We start from the raw sequence: 19,289 nt of genomic DNA on the forward strand, positions 1-19,289 counted from the left end.
GCGTGGGGGGAAAGGTCGCCCGGGCGCGGGGGCCTGGCTGCTGGGACCCCGGGCCTGGAGGCCCGCTGCCGCCTGCGTGGGTGGGAAGGGCAGCGACTGAATCCCAGTCCCCACTTTCCAGGGCTCTTCCCAGCCCTGGACAGGGCCCTAGATAAAGGCAGGTAGTGCCTACGTTCTTCGCTTCCGAAGGGCCTTCATGGGAGCTAGAAACCTCTTCGTGTGTTCTTGGGCATCCAAGGCGCTGTCAGCATGGGTCGAAGCAGCGTACTGAAGATGGAAGGGAAGTCCACCCTCCTCCCCGGGACGGCTCTGGGACTGTTGAGGAACTACTCCTGTCCGTGGTTGCTGCATTGAGGGCAGCTCTGCAGCATCACCTTGGCCACGTTGAGAAATTGTTCCTGGACACAAAGTACAGGCGTAAGGAGTGTGCTGGTAGCCCAGGGCTTGTTGTATTTTGCAACTGCAGGCCCGTTTTGCTGTGCTGCCTCGGCAACTTTCAGGGTAGAGGGAGTGTCTGTTGGAAAGGAATACTCTTCCACTGCAAATTGGAAACGAGTTGGGAGCCTATGCGCGTTGCAATTCTCTGTACATTTTGTGTTAATGGCATCTGCCCTGTGGGGGTAGGTTCTGTAGCACGGACCCAGACTGCCCCTCACGTTCCAGCTCTTCCTGGCTCTGAGTTCCTCCCACAGTACCCGAAGTGGCCCTGCAGATAGTATTTTTAAGATTGGTAGTGATTTTAATTGTTTTAAAGTCTCCCTATATCTGGCGGTTTGATTTTCTGTAGTATACTATTTTGATTAATGTACAAGGGTTTTGGTTTTTTTTTTTAAATATCGTAGAAGTGGAAGGGGAAAGGAAGTTTTGTAGGGCTAGAGGCTTCATCCACTTTGGTCTGGGAAGGCTTGTCGGTGTTGAAAGGGTCATGTATGGCTATTTCTTCCAAAACAGATGAATTTTTAATTTTACTTTCTGTCCTCCTTTAATTTTGTGTTCATTAAAATGTTTGACCCTTTTAGATTTTGTTCTTTACTATAAAATTATGTCAATCTGGTATTTGCCTTACCTAGTTTCCTTTAGTGGAAGTTACATATTTCTAGATCACTGATTTTCTACCACAGTTTCAAGCATCAGTGACCCAAATAATTCAGGAATATTTTATGTTTGGGTTTGGGATGGAGTATTGACTTGTGTTATGTGGCAGATTTACCTTAGTAATTGTGTTTTGTTTACGCTAATAGCACAGAGTGACAGTTTAAAACCGTCAGGTGGCAGGAGAAATTTATAATGGAAATATTTCCATAGATTTGCAGAGGATGGTGAACTGGTCATCCACTGTTTGATTTCCTGTTCTGTGAAGTAGAACATAACTTTATGAAACCTACTCTTTCAGCTCTGGAATATAAGTGACTAAATTATAAATGAGTTCTAGTGTTTAAGCAGAGAGGTGTTTATAGCAGTGTGTGGCTAAGAAAGTCATGAGAGAAAGTTGTTAACAGATTTTGATAATTCTATCACAATTTCAATTCTCATGTTTTCTGGGTAACTTTCAGGTGATAAAACTTGACTAAGTTATTATTTGGGGGTTATTTGCAGGATAGCCAGTGGTAGTGAGGGTACATGTCATTTTGAGGTGGTTTTTTTTTTAACGTAGACTTGGAATTCAGTTAAATCTGAAGGAAATTATGATTAGGAGTTATGGAGCCATTAATAGGTTTATTGCTTTGAAGGAACTTTATCATCTGTATCATTGAATAGCATCATCATTTAAAATGTAGCAAAATTGCTTTTATTTACTGTATCCAAAGGGATTTTTAAAAACGTAGCATGCGTGTGTTTGGTTATGTATGATATTTCAACTTTTAAACCTTAAACATTAAATGATCACCTCCAGAAGTATACACACTTGTGTTCTTTATATTTGAAGGCATTTCAATGGTCAATCAGTAAATACTGTACAGAACGTATCACTCAATCTGTAAATATTTATTGTACACCTGCTATGTGCTTATCATTGTTCTAGGTGCTGGGGTTTCAATACCTAACAGGCTCAATCCTTACGGAGGTTGGAGTTTAGTGAGAATTGAATTAGCTATACTTACTTAATAAGATTTAAACTAGAATGTGATTGATGGGGTTGAAGTAACTAGGAAGCTGATTTTAGTTTGGTAAAAGGAAATGATAGAAGTGTGAGGATGAAAAGGGCTGCTTCAGGAAGTGTTGAGTTCTCTCATCTGTGTGTAGCTGTTCTGCCAGGAATCTTTTCAAGTACTGATGTTGTGGTACAGATTCAAGTTTCAGCTAAGAGAATGAATTAAAATACATTTAAGATGTATCACAGTTCTCATCATGAGAGTTAAAGTACCTATGGTTTATCCTTTTTTATAGATGAGGGGATAGTGCCCAGAGTAGTTAAATAACTTGCTTAAAATCACACAGCTGTCAAGTTCTGAAAAAGCCAAGCTGCCCTTTTTCCTTAAACTCAGCTGTGTTGTTCTTAAGGATTTTTTTTTTTAAAGTAGGCCATCAAAATAATATATGTGGGGGTAGCCTTCCAAATTAACTGAGAACTCTGAGTATGACTATAAAGCTTTTTTTTTTTTTTCTTAAAAAAAAATTTTTGGAAATTTTGAGAAAGGATCCTTTTGAGGTTAAATCATAAGGTTAAATCTTTGGGTGCTGCCCCACTTAGCATTTCTTTTTTAATCCAGCAGATTTTATTTCTAAATAGAAGGTCTTGCTAGTTTATCCTTTTTAGCTATCTAATCTACTTAGTAGAGCTAAAGCAGTAAAGAAAATTGTATTGAGTCTTAGGATCTTTTGGCACTTGAAATTATTATAAAACAGAAATACCTTGCCAATTAACATTGTTGTCACTTCTTCCCCCTCTTCATTTGTTTTTTATTTTCATGTTGCTAAAGTAAAAGTGGCCCATCAGGACTACCTGTTCCTGATGTCTCATAAAGAGATGAGAAGGGAGCTCAAGTGATTGGTTGCTTTCTGCGGACCCAGCTGATAGACATTTTACCCAACTAACACAGTTTGTAAAGCATTATAGTATTTTTTAATAAGTATACATTTTCTACATATTATAATTCTAATTTTATTAATTTTACTAATATTCTGATTTCACCACCTCAGTGTTCATTGTTTTGATTTTTTTCTTAAAAGGTATGCTTTAAAATAGTAAAAGCCATAGTGTTTTTAAAATTATTATTAGTCAAAGATGAGTCTTCAAGAGAGGAGGATTACCACCAGTGTTCTTGACTACACGGAGAATCCATCTTCAACATGAAATCTGAGTAATAGTCCTGAGGAGTTTAGGGTTTGGGAGTCAGACGTTTGAGATTCTTACTGATGCTTCTGTTCCTTGGGTATTATTGCTGTGTAGTTAGCAGTCGTTGCATACTGAAAGGCCACATTCAGTTTGTAGGTACTTTGAATTTGGCCTGCACTGTGGTTTTCTTATTTCTTAATTGCCAACATTTAAAAATGGAAAATTTTGCATGATTTGGATTTCTGGCTTTTCTTAGGAAAATTTGGAAGATCTGGTAGCACTAGGCCTGCATTTGTCATAGCAATAATAAGATGGAGAGATGGAGTCTAGTAGCAGCTGCAGGAACCTCTTACGTGTAGCTTGTAGTTCCCACCCACTTGCTACATTTACTGATGGTACTTGTCTGGCCTGGCAGTGTAAACTTGAGATGCTTACTAAGTGAGGAGCGTTACTGTTGCTCTTCATCGAAATGGGAAGAGTTAGTTAACAGCTGGATAGTAGAGGGTGATAATTTCTATCCCTCTTTAAACATTATATCTTTGAAGAGACTTTCACTGAGCAACTTTATTTTATAAAAGACATTGTCATTATAATGTTGAATGTTAAAAAAATCATTCTGTTAGAAATCTTTTAAAAATCCCTTGAAACATTTTTCATTTCTCTGCAGTACAGTGATAGTAAGTAGACAGTGGCTGCTTTTACCTTGAGTTTGGTGGACTTTTGCTTTAGTGCAAGGTTTGGGTCATTAATTAACTATATATGTGTTTACTTCTCTGACTTACAAATAAGGGGGCATCTACGTATTGACACTATTTGAATTTAATGAATGAGTATGGAACAAATATTTGGGGGAAACTTCACTTTTCAGGTTCATGGAATGTCTTCTGAACATGACTATTTTGTCATAACTGTTTTGTTCTTTTACTCTTGAAAATATTCCAGTATGTATTTGTAGAAAACTTTCACATATTCTTAGTGACTGGAGATTGAGGAGGCGAGGACAGAACTGTATTTAGTTAGATAGGGTCTTTTAGCATCTTTATCTACATCTTCTCTAAATATACCATTAATTTCAGAGAACTAAATTAGGCTTGATCTGGAAAGCCTCATACTCTATAATGTGGCTTGTAATTGTGTTATTTCTTCCTTGGTCTTCTGAGATGAGCAAGAAAAACATTTATTCTTAATGTTAATGATAACATTTTAAATTTTACTGATTATTTGAGGTAAAGATAGTTTCGAGTAATCGATGTCTTCTTAAAAACTTTCAAAATAAATTCGCTGAAAGCTGACAAAATCATTTGTAAAGTTAAGTGTAATGTGCTGTGTTTATTCACTTACGCTTTCATACTTTTCTTTCTATATATAGACAGCTTCTAAAAGGTATCTTTGCTTAGGCTGGAAAATACTTTAAAATAGCCGCTAAAATTCCTTAGTGATTGTAGGAATCATAGTTTTACTTACTAATGTTAGTAGGAAATATAACTCACCTTTGATACTTTGGGAGAGTGGAGACAAGGACATTGGGGTATCACGCTAGCTGTTCTGGAGTAATGATGTAATGTATTTGCTAATTTTTTATCTGGTGTGCTTTTTCTGTACTCCTGCTCAGATGAGTATCTCTATATAAATGGAATTGTAAGATCATTACCTTAGATAGTTGTCATTTTAAAAATAGACACTTATTTTCAGTAATTATTTCCTGAAGACTACCATACCTCCTGTTGTGTGAGAATACAGTGATAAAAAATGGTTAAAACAGAGTTCATGCTTTCAAGCTGGTTGGTTTTCCAGGGGAAAACAATGAACAATTAAAGCTCATTATAATGACATTTGGATACATTTAAGACCTTCAGTTTTGTGAGAAACAGAGGAGAGATCAGTGTCTCTGCTAGGCAAATACTTGATTACTTTGTGTTGTATAATATTTTGTGACCTTAGGTTCCTTGGTACACCTAAGTATGCTCCAGTTTAGTGTTGGTTTTAATAACTTCTTGCAAGTTGGGTTTTCTTAAGCTGTTTTGGATTATTATGATTTAGGCATTTAAAACACTTCAGATGGAAAATAATATATTGAAAATTAAATCTTTGCTCTAGAAATTTGATTTACATATTGAAAGGAGAAGAGTAATTATGAGGAAACTGTTGGATTCTAATCAGTAGTGTACAGGCCTGTTGGCTTCTGGGAAAGCCCCACTTTGTTACTAGAAGTAGTAGCCAAAGCAGATCATTTATAAAGTAGATTGCATTGGAGGAGCATGCCTGACCAAAAACTTAATATTGACTTATAAATATTACTAATTTATCATATGAGATAGAGGCACAGGTAATAAAATCAGTTTGCTAACTATATGCCAGGCAATGTGTGTGCAGTTCCATACACTTGCTATCTCTCTTAATAGTTAAAGGAACTGTGTAGGAGAGGTCCGTATCTCATTTTTACAAAGATGTGGAAACTTGAGACTTTGAGGGGGTTAGTGACTTTCTCAAAGTCCTTTAAAAAAAAAAGTTCTGGACTCCCAAAGCCATGCTGTGTTACTTCTGCAGAGATAAATCAATGGTTACTCTGAATAAACCAGGAGTTTGCAAACAAGCTGGTGTTAGACCCACAAATTAAGAATGGCTTTTACATTTTTTAACTTTACATTTAAAGTTGTTCAAAAAAAAAGAGAGAGAGAAGAAGAAGAAGAATGTGCAACAGACCATATGCACCCACGGATTCTAAAATATTTCCTGTCTGGCCCTTTATAAAAAATGGTTTGCTAATTTCTGCTCTAAACCCTTAAACAGAAAACCCTAAAAAACAAAAAACTATGGTTAAGTGTGTACAAAAAAGGAACGTGTACGCATATATGTTGAAAGGTACTTTTAAACCTTTTTTTGAGGGTCCTTTTTGGAAAGCTAATGAAAACTGTGGATACTCTCTGCAGAAAAATGCATAAACAATTTAATTTCATGGAATTTTTAGTCCCCTGGAAACCTGTCTGGGGTCCTTAACTTCCCGGTGCATAGTAAACACAGACAGAGGGATACAACTTTCCATAAATATAACTAAAACTAACCTGCTGAAGCAAATATTAAGCAGTTAATATTTTTGCTGTCCTTCTTGTATGGCTTCAATGGCTCCGGCATTTCTTTTCTTTTTTTTTTTTTAATTAATTAATTAATTAATTTATTTTTGGCTGCGTTGAGTCCTCCTTGCTGCGCACAGGCTTTCTCTAGTTGTGGAGAGCGGGGGCTACTCTTCGTTGCGGTGTGCAGGCTTTTCATTGCGGTGGCTTCTCTTGTTGCGGAGCACGGGCTCTAGAGCGCAGGCTCAGTAGTTGTGGCGCACGGGCTTAGTTGCTCCGCAGCATGTGGGATCTTCCCCAACCAGGGCTCAAACCTGTGTACCCTGCATTGGCAGGCGGATTCTTAACCACTATGCCACCAGGGAAGCCCCAGCTCAGGTATTTCTAAAAAAACCTCTCACTGTCCAAGAAAGTATAACCTGTCTCTTTTTTTTCTCTTAGTAAGATTCCCTATAACAGGCTGAGACTTTCTGAATCAGTTGTTCAATACGAACAAGTTAGTTAGTTTCTACCACTAAATATCTCCTTTAGAAGTTAAATACTGACCCAGCATTTCTTCCCTTCACATTCTCTGTTTCCTCAGAACAGTGTCACCAGGAAACAAGTGCCGTTAAATCCCTTTGTTCCTTTTTAGAGTCATAGGACCTACCAACACTTTGGGCATGGCATGAGAGCACTTCACACTTCATTGGAAAGTCATAAAGCAACTACTGGGTCATTAGCAGAAGTTTTACAGAGTAGTTTCAAAATCTCTTTTGCCAAATTGCTAGGACTCCCATAAAACCACATACTTACTGTATTTGTACTAGGGAAAAATGAGGTGTAAGTGTTAAATATTTACCTTCAAATGAGTAGAACTGCAGGTGCTACGTAGAGACTGCAATACCATGGAATTATTTCATTCTTTTGGTTGAAGCTATAGAGAAGTACTTAAATTGTCTATTCCAGTAGATAGAGTTTTGAATTAACATATACCTGAATTCAGTGCTCTACCGTGCAAAAAGGCCTTGGACAAAAGGCCTTATCTTCCCTTAGTCTCTTAGTTAAGTTTGAGTTGTACACCCAGCTCAATGCTCAAACACACAAATACAAGCCTCTTATATGCTGAGGAGGTGCCTGTCTCTCCCTCTGTCCCTCCCTCCCCATCGCCCCCTCCCTCTCCATCTCCCCATCCTTTTCTCCTTAATAATAAAGTGGGGAGTATAATATAAATGTGACCCTGAAAATTAGTTTGTAGGTATAACATAGACATTTCTCCAGGCACTATGCATGGGTCTAAGTCATTTACTGATTTACTCCACTCTCGGCCATACCTTATTTTCTGTAACTCTTATTTTCTATAACTCTTCCTCTCACTTACTCTTTTCTGGCCTCCTGGGTGTTCTCACACTCCAAGCTTGCACCCATCACAAGGCCTTTGCTAGTCCTTCTCCAAGAATGTTTTTCCCACAGATAGCCAAAGAGCTCACCCTTTCACTTTTCAGTTCCTTGCTTCCATATCACTTTTTGACTATCCTATATAAAAAAGTACACTAGCCTGTTAAACGCAGAATTTTTTTTTTTTGCACAAACTTTTTACTGACACATAGTGTGTGTGTGTGTGTGTATGTTTCTGTGTGTATATACAGAAACTGCTCAAATCGTAAGTATACAGTTAATAAATTTTCACAAAATGAACTCAGCCTTGTAACTGAAGTCCTGGGATTTTGAAGTTAGTCTGTCTAAAGAATACCTGTTCATTGAATTTCATTAAATAGAATGTATAGAACATATTAACCTTTTTTTTAATGGTTGAAGGTTGTCGTTATAAACACAGACTGATGATATATAACCCAGTTCTGATTGTAAAAGCAGTATTGAAGAGGAATGCCTTCTCCCCTACACATACACAGGCACACACACGCACTCGAATGATGCTGATTGAGGTTTCCAACGGTTCACAGTGCTGACTTCAAGGTCTGTCAGGCACCCAACTGACACCATCTCTCCTCCTCTCATTCCCACACACAAACAAAGACAAAACACAAATGTGTTTGCAGCCTTCTCTGACACTCCAGAAGCCTTGATTTTTAATTTCACATTCTTAGGAAAGGTCCAATATTGATAAACTGCAGATGATCATCCTTCCCTTGGACTGATATAGAATAACAATAAAACTTATTTTCACTGGTTTGGTGCATAATTACCAGTTTTCCTGAAACCAGCAGAATGCTTTAGAACATGTATTTCTTCCCTAATCAGCACATTGGGTCTTTATGCCCATAAATTCTTCATGTATTGCAGGGAGAATGGAGCTGATGATATGGTAGGTGGATTACTGGAATGCCCATGCTTTGATTTGCATAACTTTGATTTAAAAAAAAAAAAAAGCTACACAATTTCCCACTCCCCAGCATAATTCTTCGTGATATGTACTTACAACAAAAATGCTGATTAGCAAGCATAGTAAAGATGTTTTAGTTGAGTTTATTCTTTTGTATTAAGTACCTGTTATGTGTACTTGTTTCATTGGTGAGGTATGTGCCAGTTGAATAGGTATTTGTAACCTAAGTATGTTTAGAAATGGTGTTTCTGCTAGGATCAACTCCATATCCTCCTATATAATCTGCAATTATAAGTGACTATTGTTTTCTTTGCTGTAAAATCTTAAGTAGCAATAATGGGGGAGATATTATTTCTGCTTAGTAGCTGGCTATAAGAATCTCTGTTTTGAAAAATGATTGTGTTGTTTTCTTAGTACAGCTATTTCATGCAGACATCAGTATCTACTAAATAGTGCATCTGGTGTGGTGTGCTCACTCGTTCTTTTCACACAATAGCTTTTCATGCATCTTAGATTATACTCATACTTATTACTAAGGATGAATGTGGTTGCTGACTACACAGTCTCGCTACCTTAGTTATTTGGTCAAGCAAGTAAATAATTCAAAGCTTTTAGTTCTGTGAAACTTGCTGAGGCTGAAGTTAAGAGCCATTCTTCCATAGCTAATTTCATTGTATGATAATTATTTTTATAATACACTGAAAATTTTATTTTGTTCTCACCATTATTAAGTACAATATTATTTTTGGAAAGTTTACGAAGATTATGTCTCATCTATTTTAATATTTGGAAAGGTTATTAGTTCTCAGTATTTAACTTTGGATTTTAATCAGAACTAGAATTGCAGACTCTTGACATGGGAAGAATTTAAGTAAATGTTTGTAGCAAAATATGGTTCCTTTTGTTTACTGTTGCTGGAGTGGTAGATAGCACAGATTGAATTTAGTTCAGCTATTTTGAAATTAGTGAAGTGTAAGGAGAAAATTCATGACAATCTTAATCTGTAGTAAAGCCCGTGAATACAATTTATCTAAACTATAAGCCATTTGGGGGGTAAATTGCTTACTTAAAATATTTGAGTAAATTATTCAAACTATTTGAATTTTTTAGTATTATAGAGTTAGGATTTGGATTCATTCTGAGATTCATGCCGGTCAACAAGCATTTTAGACCAGAATCTGTGGTAATAATTGTTGGAGCCTCTGTGCTCTTAAGGTTTTTCTTGAAAGTAACTCAGACTCTTGCCCTGAAATAGTAGGATTATATGATGGGGAACATCTGTTTACTGTGGATTTCTTGATTTAGTGTATAGTTGGGTAAGTCATGTAACTTGTAATTTTTGATACTGAATGAAACAAAAATCTAAAGTTTTTAAAATTCTTAGAGAAAAGAATTATGTAAATGTTGAGGTGGCATTATTATTCACTTCTCTGTTATTTCTGCATAGGTCTAATGTAGGAATTTCTCCTAAATGTGCAGGTACAAATCATCTTTAATATATTTTCATTTAATAAGTTTTGACTTTAGTTAGGTGATTGGTTATGAACTAAGTGTAGCATAGATATGGATAATATTAAAAATCATTTATAGTTCAGAAAATGCTTTGTTACTTTTATTTGGTTAGAGAAAATTGAGGGGAAAGCTGGACATTTATAACCTTAAAGTATTAACTTTTGCCTCATTTCTCTTGTTCAGATCTTTTGCTGTTTCTTACTTCATATCTGGAATGGAGTTTTTGTCTGTTCAATACAGCTGACTGACTTAAGACAGACCTCTGTGTTATATACTTCATCTTTCTTATCTTTACATAGTAGGGAGGTGATAATTTTGGCATAAGATGTTTTCTTTTCCCCCATCCACTAGATTTCAGAAGAGATTCAGTTTACTCAGTAAATGTTTGATACCATCTTTGTCCAGGGCACAGTGCACTGCAAAGAGAATTAGTGCAATGAGGGAATCAATAAAACAGTCCTTCCTTCCTTCAAGATTTTTTTTTCATCTAGTGTGAGAAACAATGTACTTAAAGTAAAATAATGAGTTACAACTTGGAATTTAAGAAGATTTGCCATGACTCAGAGTTGTTACTAATGGTTTTCAAAGTATGGTTTGAGGACCCCTTTGGACCTTGAGAGCCTTACAGGGCAGTCTACCAAGTCAAAACTACTCTCATTATAATACAAACATGTTATTCACCTTTTTCACTCTCATTCTCTCATAAGTGTACAATGGAGTTTTCCAGGAGTTTCCTGATATGCGATGACATCATCACCCTGAAGGCTAATGGAATGTGAGCTTTTGTAGTCTTATGTTTAAAAGTATTATTTCTAGTTTCTAATGTGGCAAATATGAATTCATATAACCCATATAAACAACAGCTTTTTGGAGTCCTTAATAATTTTTTAAAATTTATAGGGGCCCTGTGAACAGAATATTTGAGAACTGCTGGTCTAACCTGAAGTTTATTTATTTTTTGCCATATGTAAAGGAGATATCCCTATTGCCTCACTTTTCTGAGTCAGCTTTAATGAATATTAAATACATACATTATTTTTTGTTGCTTTATAGTGTTGCTTGTACATCTTGGTGTTGTAAGGAGCACAGGGCTGGGCGGATGTGTTGCAGTTTTGACTGTACCATTTACTATGTGATCACAGAAAGCTATTACTTGAACTTCCTCATCCTTAGTTTTTTCACATGTAAAATAAGCCTTATAATGCTGTACGTTGTTATGAGTTATGAGAATCAAGGATGTCTATGAAATTATTATGTAATTTGTAAATGTGCTAGAGTCGTATAAAGTGGTAATTTTTATATTCCCTTATTCCAAGGCATGTATTGGAAAGCTGGTAGAGAGGAATAGAAGGAATTGGGATTTGAGGACAATTCTCATTGTTCTGCCCTTTTTGTAGCTTTGTGAAAGCTGAGAGTTTCAATTTAATTGATCATAGGCTACGGTAAGAGACCTTCACATTGTAGGTTGTGATGAACATAAAAAGATAGGTGATTTTTTAGACATGGTCAAGAGAATTACTTTGGTTCCCTGAGCCACTCATCTCATTTGATACTTTATCTCTCTCCTGCATAGGAGATCAGTTAACATTGACTCATCTTTGAGTCACCAGCTATTGAGTTCTGTTATGAGGGACTTACAGCCTCTATTATCACTCCTGTTCGACGTATATATAAAACCGCTTCAGAAAATTTTGAAGCATTTTAGATCTTGATCCGTCTGTGCAGAATTAGGAGTTTAGATAAAAGTGAACCTTTCATATTAGGTAGACGGTGTATGGATGAGCAGGTGGGAAAAGTTTCTTTGTAACAGTATTTGTTATCCTTGTTTGTTTTAGTTTCATTACCACTTAGGAGTACTTTTTTCTCCCTAGGAGTACAGAAATTAAAATCATTTTCCCAAGTATGAACTTTGTCAGCCTAGTGCACACCAAGGAATTCCATAAATAGAACAATTCTGCATGGGTTTCTCCTTAAGTCAGTTTCTTAATATATTCAGTTTAATATAAGCCTTAGTTAAAAAGTTTAATGACACGGAGGTATAAAGGTGATACCTAAGGTAGGAAAGCGCACTGGCTATTATTAACTTGTTTCCTTGCACTTGCAAGTTTATATCCTCACAAAGGACAACTAGTATAGTGACTGAAGTCATGGCCATGGGAAATCTGAAGTCCAAGGAAGACAAACAGCTATAACCTTGAACATCATACGTGGCGAATGCTGAGTCCTGATATGGTTCCTTGTGGAAGGGAAGAAGTTTGCTGTCTGACATGTCTCTAGGAGACCCACCTTCAAATAAATAAATAGAAAGTTTGATAGGAAATATTTCCAGAGCACTTCACTGTGCCAGATGCTTTATGTGAACTTTCTCGTCTAATCCTTACAGAAACCCTAACATAGGTGCTAATTATTATCCTACTTTTACAGATGAAGAGACTGAGGCTCTCAAAGTTGAAATAGCTTGCCCAAGGTCTCAAAGCTAATAAGTGTTGGACCTAAAATTCAAAACCAAGCCCTAACTAAAACCTGTGTCCTTAACACTGCTTTAAACTACCATGTCACAAAGAAGCTGAGAAGTGAGGGATGCTAAGTGCTTTACATTATTTCATGTAATTCTTATAACAGCACTGTGAGGTTGGTGTAATTATTATCCTCCTTCTGCATATGAGGAAACTGAGGCTTAAAGGCAAGAGTTTGCTCAGGGTCATATTGCTACGAAGCAGCAGAATGGGATCCCAAGCCAAGCTGTCTGGCTACAGAGTCTGCTCTTACCACAGTTCTGTACTACCTGCCATATATGTTTCCTCTCCTCAGGCAACTCCCTATTTAGTTGGGAGGAGTGGGAGGTGTGGGAGAACTACAGAGAGACAGACATGTAAATGGGGTGGTTAGTGGCATAACAGAAGTGTGTATAAAGTGCTTTTAGAACACAGATGGGGAAACAATGACCAGATGGTGGGGGGTAGGGGTGCTGGTTAGAGAGGAGGTGACTCTGAAGGAGAACTTGAATAGTGATAAGGAGCTTACCATGTGAGGCTAGTTATGGGATCAGAGTGATTAGCAGGCAGACACGTCTCTCAGGAGAAATAATGTGGCTGTGTTAACCTTGCTAAGTGTGGAGGGGCTTGCTGTATGAATTGTCTTTTTAATGTAATATCAGTTGAATTGTCTACGTAAAATAGATTTGAAATTTAGGTTCATGGTTTACGAATATAGAAAATTAAGAATGTTTCGAACTGTTTGTACTTTGTTTTCTTTCTAGTTACATGTAGTTTTGTATTAGTGTGCCATACTTGGCATAATAATGTGCACCATACAAGTTATGGCTAATAGAGGTTTGTGATGATATTGAAATGCAGCAGAAGAACTCATTATTTAAAGGACCACTGAGGTGCCTCTGAAGAACGTTAATGAAGACACATTCTGAAACGATCACCACTGATTTATCTAGTTTATATATTTGGTTTAGGAGATTTGGGAGCACACTTACGTTTCCTAGTTCCTAATGTGAGAGAGTCAAGACTGTCAGACTGAAAGGCAAAAACCACACAGAATTCCCAATTGCCTAATTTATATCTACTTGCTCTACTCTCTTCCTTAGGCAGGATGTAGTGCCGCTTGTATTCCTGACCCTGAAATAAGACAGTAGTCTCTGAGTGCCTGACTTTGATTGGTCTCTCTATTCTTGAATACAGTAAACATATTTGTTGAAGGGATGAGATGACATTTGAGCTGATTGTTAAGGGATAGTGTAGCTTTAGACATAGGAAGATGGGATGGAAGTTCAGTGTAGGTAGGAGAAATAGCAAAGGAACAGAATCAGGACACTGTATGATATCTTTAGGGATTCAGTAAGGAAGCCAGTTTGATGAGACTCAAGCACAGAGAAGGAAGAAAACCAGGATTTGTGTACCTGTTACATGCTGGGAATTCTACGAGGTGCTTCACATGTATGAACTCCCTAAATCTTTGTAATAATCCTGTGAGGTAGCGTTTTATTAAAGAAAATAAAAGACACAGACTTTTGTTTTCGGTTAAGAAAATAGTCTTTTGGCGGGGGGGTCTGCAGCAGGGCAGAGCGCAGCCTCGGTTGCGGTTGCGGAGCGGAGCCGCAGGGCAGTGGCGGGAGCGCGGGGGGCACCGGAGCCTTTCGGCCCGGGAGGACTGGGGAAGTTCGCGCTGGCGGCATGGGGCGGTGACTCTGCACTGGCCTTCCGCTCCTGCCAGCTGGTTGAGAGCAGGCGGAGGAGGAGGAGGATGCACCCTCGCCGACGGCTTGCCTTCCTGGGCCGGCGCGCAGGCACCTTGCAGAACAAGGAGTAGCTTGCGGACTTTGAACGCGTGGCAAATATTTCAGAAAGCTTCAAGATCAAGGTGGAGAAAGGAACAGTTATTCTTCCAAATTCGTCTGCTTCAGCTATTATTCTTATTGGGAATGGACAATGGAATGTTCTCTAGCTTTATCATGATCAAAAACCTCCTTCTGTTTTGTATTTCCATGAACTTAGCCAGTCACTTTGGCTTTTCACAAATGCCAACCAGTTCTGTAAAAGATGAAACCAGTGACAACATCAAAATATTCACCAGGGTCTTGGATGGGCTCCTGGATGGCTACAACAGACTGAGGCCTGGGCTCGGAGAGCGTATCACTCAGGTGAGAACGGACATCTACATCACCAGCTTCGGCCCGGTGTCTGACACGGAAATGGAATGCACCACAGACGTGTTTTTCTGACAAAGCTGGAAAGACGAAAGGCTTCGGTTTGAAGGTCTCATGCAGCGCCGCCTCTCAACAACCTCCTTGCCAGCAAAATCTGGACTCCAGACACCTTCTTCCACAATGGGAAGAAGTCCATCGCCCACAACATGACCACGCCCAACCAGCTGCTGAGGCTGGAGGATGATGCCACCCTGCTGTACACCATGTGCTTGACCATCTCGGCAGAGTGCCCAATGCAACTTGAAGACTTCCCGATGGATGCCCATGCCTGCCCTTTGAAATTTGGCAGCTATGCATATCCTAATTCCACAGTTGTCTATGTCTGGACCAACGGCACAACCAAGTCGGTGGTGGTGGCAGAAGATGGCTCCAGGCTGAACCAATACCACCTGATGGGGCAGACAGTGGGCACAGAGAAGAACATCAGCACCAGCAAAGGTGAATACACAATCATGACGGCTCATTTCCATCTGAAGAGGAAGATCGGGTACTTTGTCATCCAGACCTATCTCCCCTGCATAATGACTGTGATCTTGTCGCAAGTGTCCTTTTGGCTGAACCGAGAATCATTCCCAGCCAGGACAGTGTTTGGGTTGACCACGGTGCTGACCATGACAACCCTCAGCATCAGTGCCCGGAACTCTCTGCCCAAAGTGGCTTATGCGACGGCCGTGGACTGGTTCATAGCCGTGTGCTACGCTTTTGTGTTCTCTGCGCTGATCGAGTTTGCCACTGTCAACTATTTCACAAAGAGAGGCTGGGCCTGGGATGGCAAAAAAGCCTTGGAAGCAGCCAAGATCAAGAAAAAGGAGTGTGAACTTACACTAAATAAATCAACAAATGCTTATACTACTGGGAAGATGACCCACCCCCAAAACATCGCAAAGGAGCAGGCCCCTGCAGGGACCTCAAATGCCTCTTCAGCCTCAGTAAAACCTGAAGACAAGACTTCTGAAAACAAAAAGACTTACAACAGCACCAGCAAGATCGACAGAATGTCCCGAATTATATTCCCAGTCCTGTTTGGCACTTTCAACCTAGTTTACTGGGCAACATATTTGAATAGGGAGCCAGTGATTAAAGGGGCTACCTCTCCAAAATGAGCTGCCATGCTCCCAAACTCCAAGACAGCCATACGTTCAGTGACGGGCACCAAGGAGAGGTTGAGCTTGGGAGACCTCCCTTATTTGGGCACTATCTTTCAGGAAATTTTTGCATGTTTAATAATATGTACAAATAATATTGCCTTGATGTTTCTATATATAATGTCAGATGTTTCAAAGATGTCACATTGATAAATCAAGCCACTTTCTAGAAAAACAGGAGACAATGGCTCTGACACTCAGATGCTCAGTATCTTACATGGATAGTTTACAAACAAGTATATTTTTAACTGTTCCAAGTGTTACCTAAGAACGTTTTTTATACTTTGAATGTCATTTCATACAAATTTTCCCAGCAAATAAATATTTTAGGAAATACTCAATGATTATTACTTGACCAACTCTCGCAAGAAACAAATTTCACAAAGAGCACATTTTTCATTGAAAAAGAAACTGTGGGCATTTATGTACAAAACTAATTACCTTTGATAATTCTTACTGTTCTGAAATTAAAAGTACTGCATGATCTTATGTTAAGAAATAGAATAGAGTCAGCTCTACCCACCACCAGAGCCTCCCGTCAAGCCTCTTAGATAGCCTCAACCACCAGAGGGCAGACAGCAGAAGCAAGAAAAACTACAATCCTGCAGCCTGTGGACCAAAAACCACAGTTACAGAAAGATAGACAAGATGAAAAGGCAGAGGGCTATGTACCAGATGAAGGAACAAGAAAAAAACCCAGAAAAACAACTGAATGAAGTGGAGATAGGCAACCTTCCAGAGAAAGAATTCAGAATAATGGTAGTGAAGATGATCCAGGACCTCGGAATAAGAATGGAGGCAAAGATTGAGAAGATGCAAGAAATGGTTAACAAAGACCTAGAAGAATTAAAGAACAAACAAACAGAGATGACCAATACAATAACTGAAATGAAAACTACACTAGAAGGAATCAACAGCAGAATAACTGAGGCAGAAGAACAGATAAGTGACCTGGAAGACAGAATGGTGGAATTCACTGCTGTGGAACAGAATAAAGAAAAAAGAATGAAAAGAAATGAAGACAGCCTAAGAGACCTCTGGGACAACATTAAACGCAACAACATTCGCATTATAGGGGTCCCAGAAGGAGAAGAGAGAGAGAAAGGACCAGAGAAAATATTTGAAGAGATTATAGTCGAAAACTTCCCTAACATGGGAAAGGAAATAGCCACCCAAGTCCAGGAAGCGCAGAGAGTCCCATACAGGATAAACCCAAGGAGAAACACGCCGAGACACATAGTAATCAAAGTGGCAAAAATTAAAGACAAAGAAAAATTATTGAAAGCAGCAAGGGAAAAACGACAAATAACATACAAGGGAACTCCCATAAGGTTAACAGCTGATTTCTCAGCAGAAACTCTGCAAGCCAGAAGGGAGTGGCATGATATACTTAAAGTGATGAAAGGGAGGAACCTACAACCAAGATTACTCTACCCGGCAAGGATCTCATTTAGATTTGATGGAGAAATCAAAAGCTTTAGAGACAAGCAAAAGCTAAGAGAATTCACCACCACCAAACCAGCTCTACAACAAATGCTAAAGGAACTTCTCTAAGTGGGAAACACAAGAGAAGAAAAGGACCTACAAAAACAAACCCAAAACAATTAAGAAAATGGTCATAGGAACATACATATCGATAATTACCTTAAACGTGAATGGATTAAATGCCCCAACCAAAAGACATAGACTGGCTGAATGGATACAAAAACAAGACCCATATATATGCTGTCTACAAGAGACCCACTTTAGAGCTAGGGACACATACAGACTGAAAGTGAGGGGATGGAAAAAGATATTCCATGCAAATGGAAAGCAAAAGAAAGCTGGAGTAGTTATACTCATATCAGATAAAATAGACTTTAAAATAAAGAATGTTACAAGAGACAAGGAAGGACACTACATAATGATCAAGGGATGAATCCAAGAAGAAGATATAACAATTATAAATATATATGCACCCAACATAGGAGCACCACAATACATAAGGCAACTGCTAACAGCTATAAAAGAGGAAATTGACAGTAACACAATCATAGTGGGGGACTTTAACACCTCACTTACACCAATGGACAGATCATCCAAAATGAAAATAAATAAGGAAACAGAAGCTTTAAATGACACAATAGACCAGATAGATTTAATTGATATATATAGGACATTCCATCCAAAAACAGCAGATTACACGTTCTTCTCAAGTGCGCACAGAACATTCTCCAGGATAGATCACATCTTGGGTCACAAATCAAGCCTTGGTAAATATAAGAAAATTGAAATCGTATCAAGTATCTTTTCCGACCACAATGCTATCAGACTAGATATCAATTACAGGAAAAGAATCTGTAAAAAATTAGAAACACATGGACGCTAAACAATACACTACTTAATAACCAAGACATCACTGAAGAAATCAAAGAGGAAATTAAAAAAATACCTAGAAACAAATGACAATGAAAACATGAAGACCCAAAACCTATGGGATGCAGCAAAAGCAGAAGCAGTTCTAAGAGGGAAGTTTATAGCAATACAATCCTACCTCAAGAAACGAGAAACATCTCAAATAAACAAGTTAACCTTACACCTAAAGCAATTAGAGAAAGAAAGAAAAAAAGAACCCAAAGTCAGCAGAGGAAAGACATCATAAAGATCAGACCAGAAATAAATGAAAAAAAAAAGAAATAGAATAAACAAATATTTATGCAGACATTTAATAACAGAAATATATGGTATGTTAGATTAACAGATACAATGTTTCCCCAAGGAAAAATTTAACTGCTTAAAAAATATTTTTTGGGGGGGGTGGGAATGAAACTTACTTCTCTACCTCCGACTCCCCCCACTAACTGAACAATGACCAAGAAAGAAAAGATTTTAAAACAAAAAGTAGTGTGATGACAGTCTTGGCATTTGGCCTGAACATCCACTGTCTGAAACACTGACCATACCTCACTGCAGCCAGTGTGTAGTGCTTCAGTGGTGAGAAATTGTAAATGAGTTATTTTCCATTTTATTTCATGATTGACTTATTGCTCTGTTAGGTTTTGTATATGAACCTTAAATGTTCATTAAAAAATAAAAAATAAAAATAAATAAATATAGGAAAATAGTCTTTTTTAAGAAGAGGAAACACAATTTTAGAAGTCATAAAATTCTAAGTAATCGTTGAAAACCTGAACCAAGCCAGTGGGGAACACAGAAGAAAAGTAGAAGACATATTTTAGCAATATGAAGTTGGGGAAATGGAGGT

General features: G+C 38.1%; 1 protein-coding gene and 1 pseudogene across 4 annotated transcripts in view; both read left to right on the plus strand.

Moving 5' to 3' along the window:
• PDZD8 (PDZ domain containing 8) overlaps positions 1–19,289 on the plus strand; it is a 96,327-nt gene that overhangs the window by 6,146 nt on the left and 70,892 nt on the right. The window lies entirely within an intron of this gene.
• On the plus strand, positions 4–17,831 carry LOC309642802 (gamma-aminobutyric acid receptor subunit alpha-5 pseudogene; annotated as a pseudogene). Its single transcript has one exon. The product of its transcript is annotated as a gamma-aminobutyric acid receptor subunit alpha-5 pseudogene (transcript).

Source organism: Balaenoptera physalus (genome assembly GCF_965194825.1).
Source record: "Balaenoptera physalus genome assembly, chromosome: 14".
Lineage (NCBI taxonomy): Eukaryota > Metazoa > Chordata > Mammalia > Artiodactyla > Balaenopteridae > Balaenoptera > Balaenoptera physalus.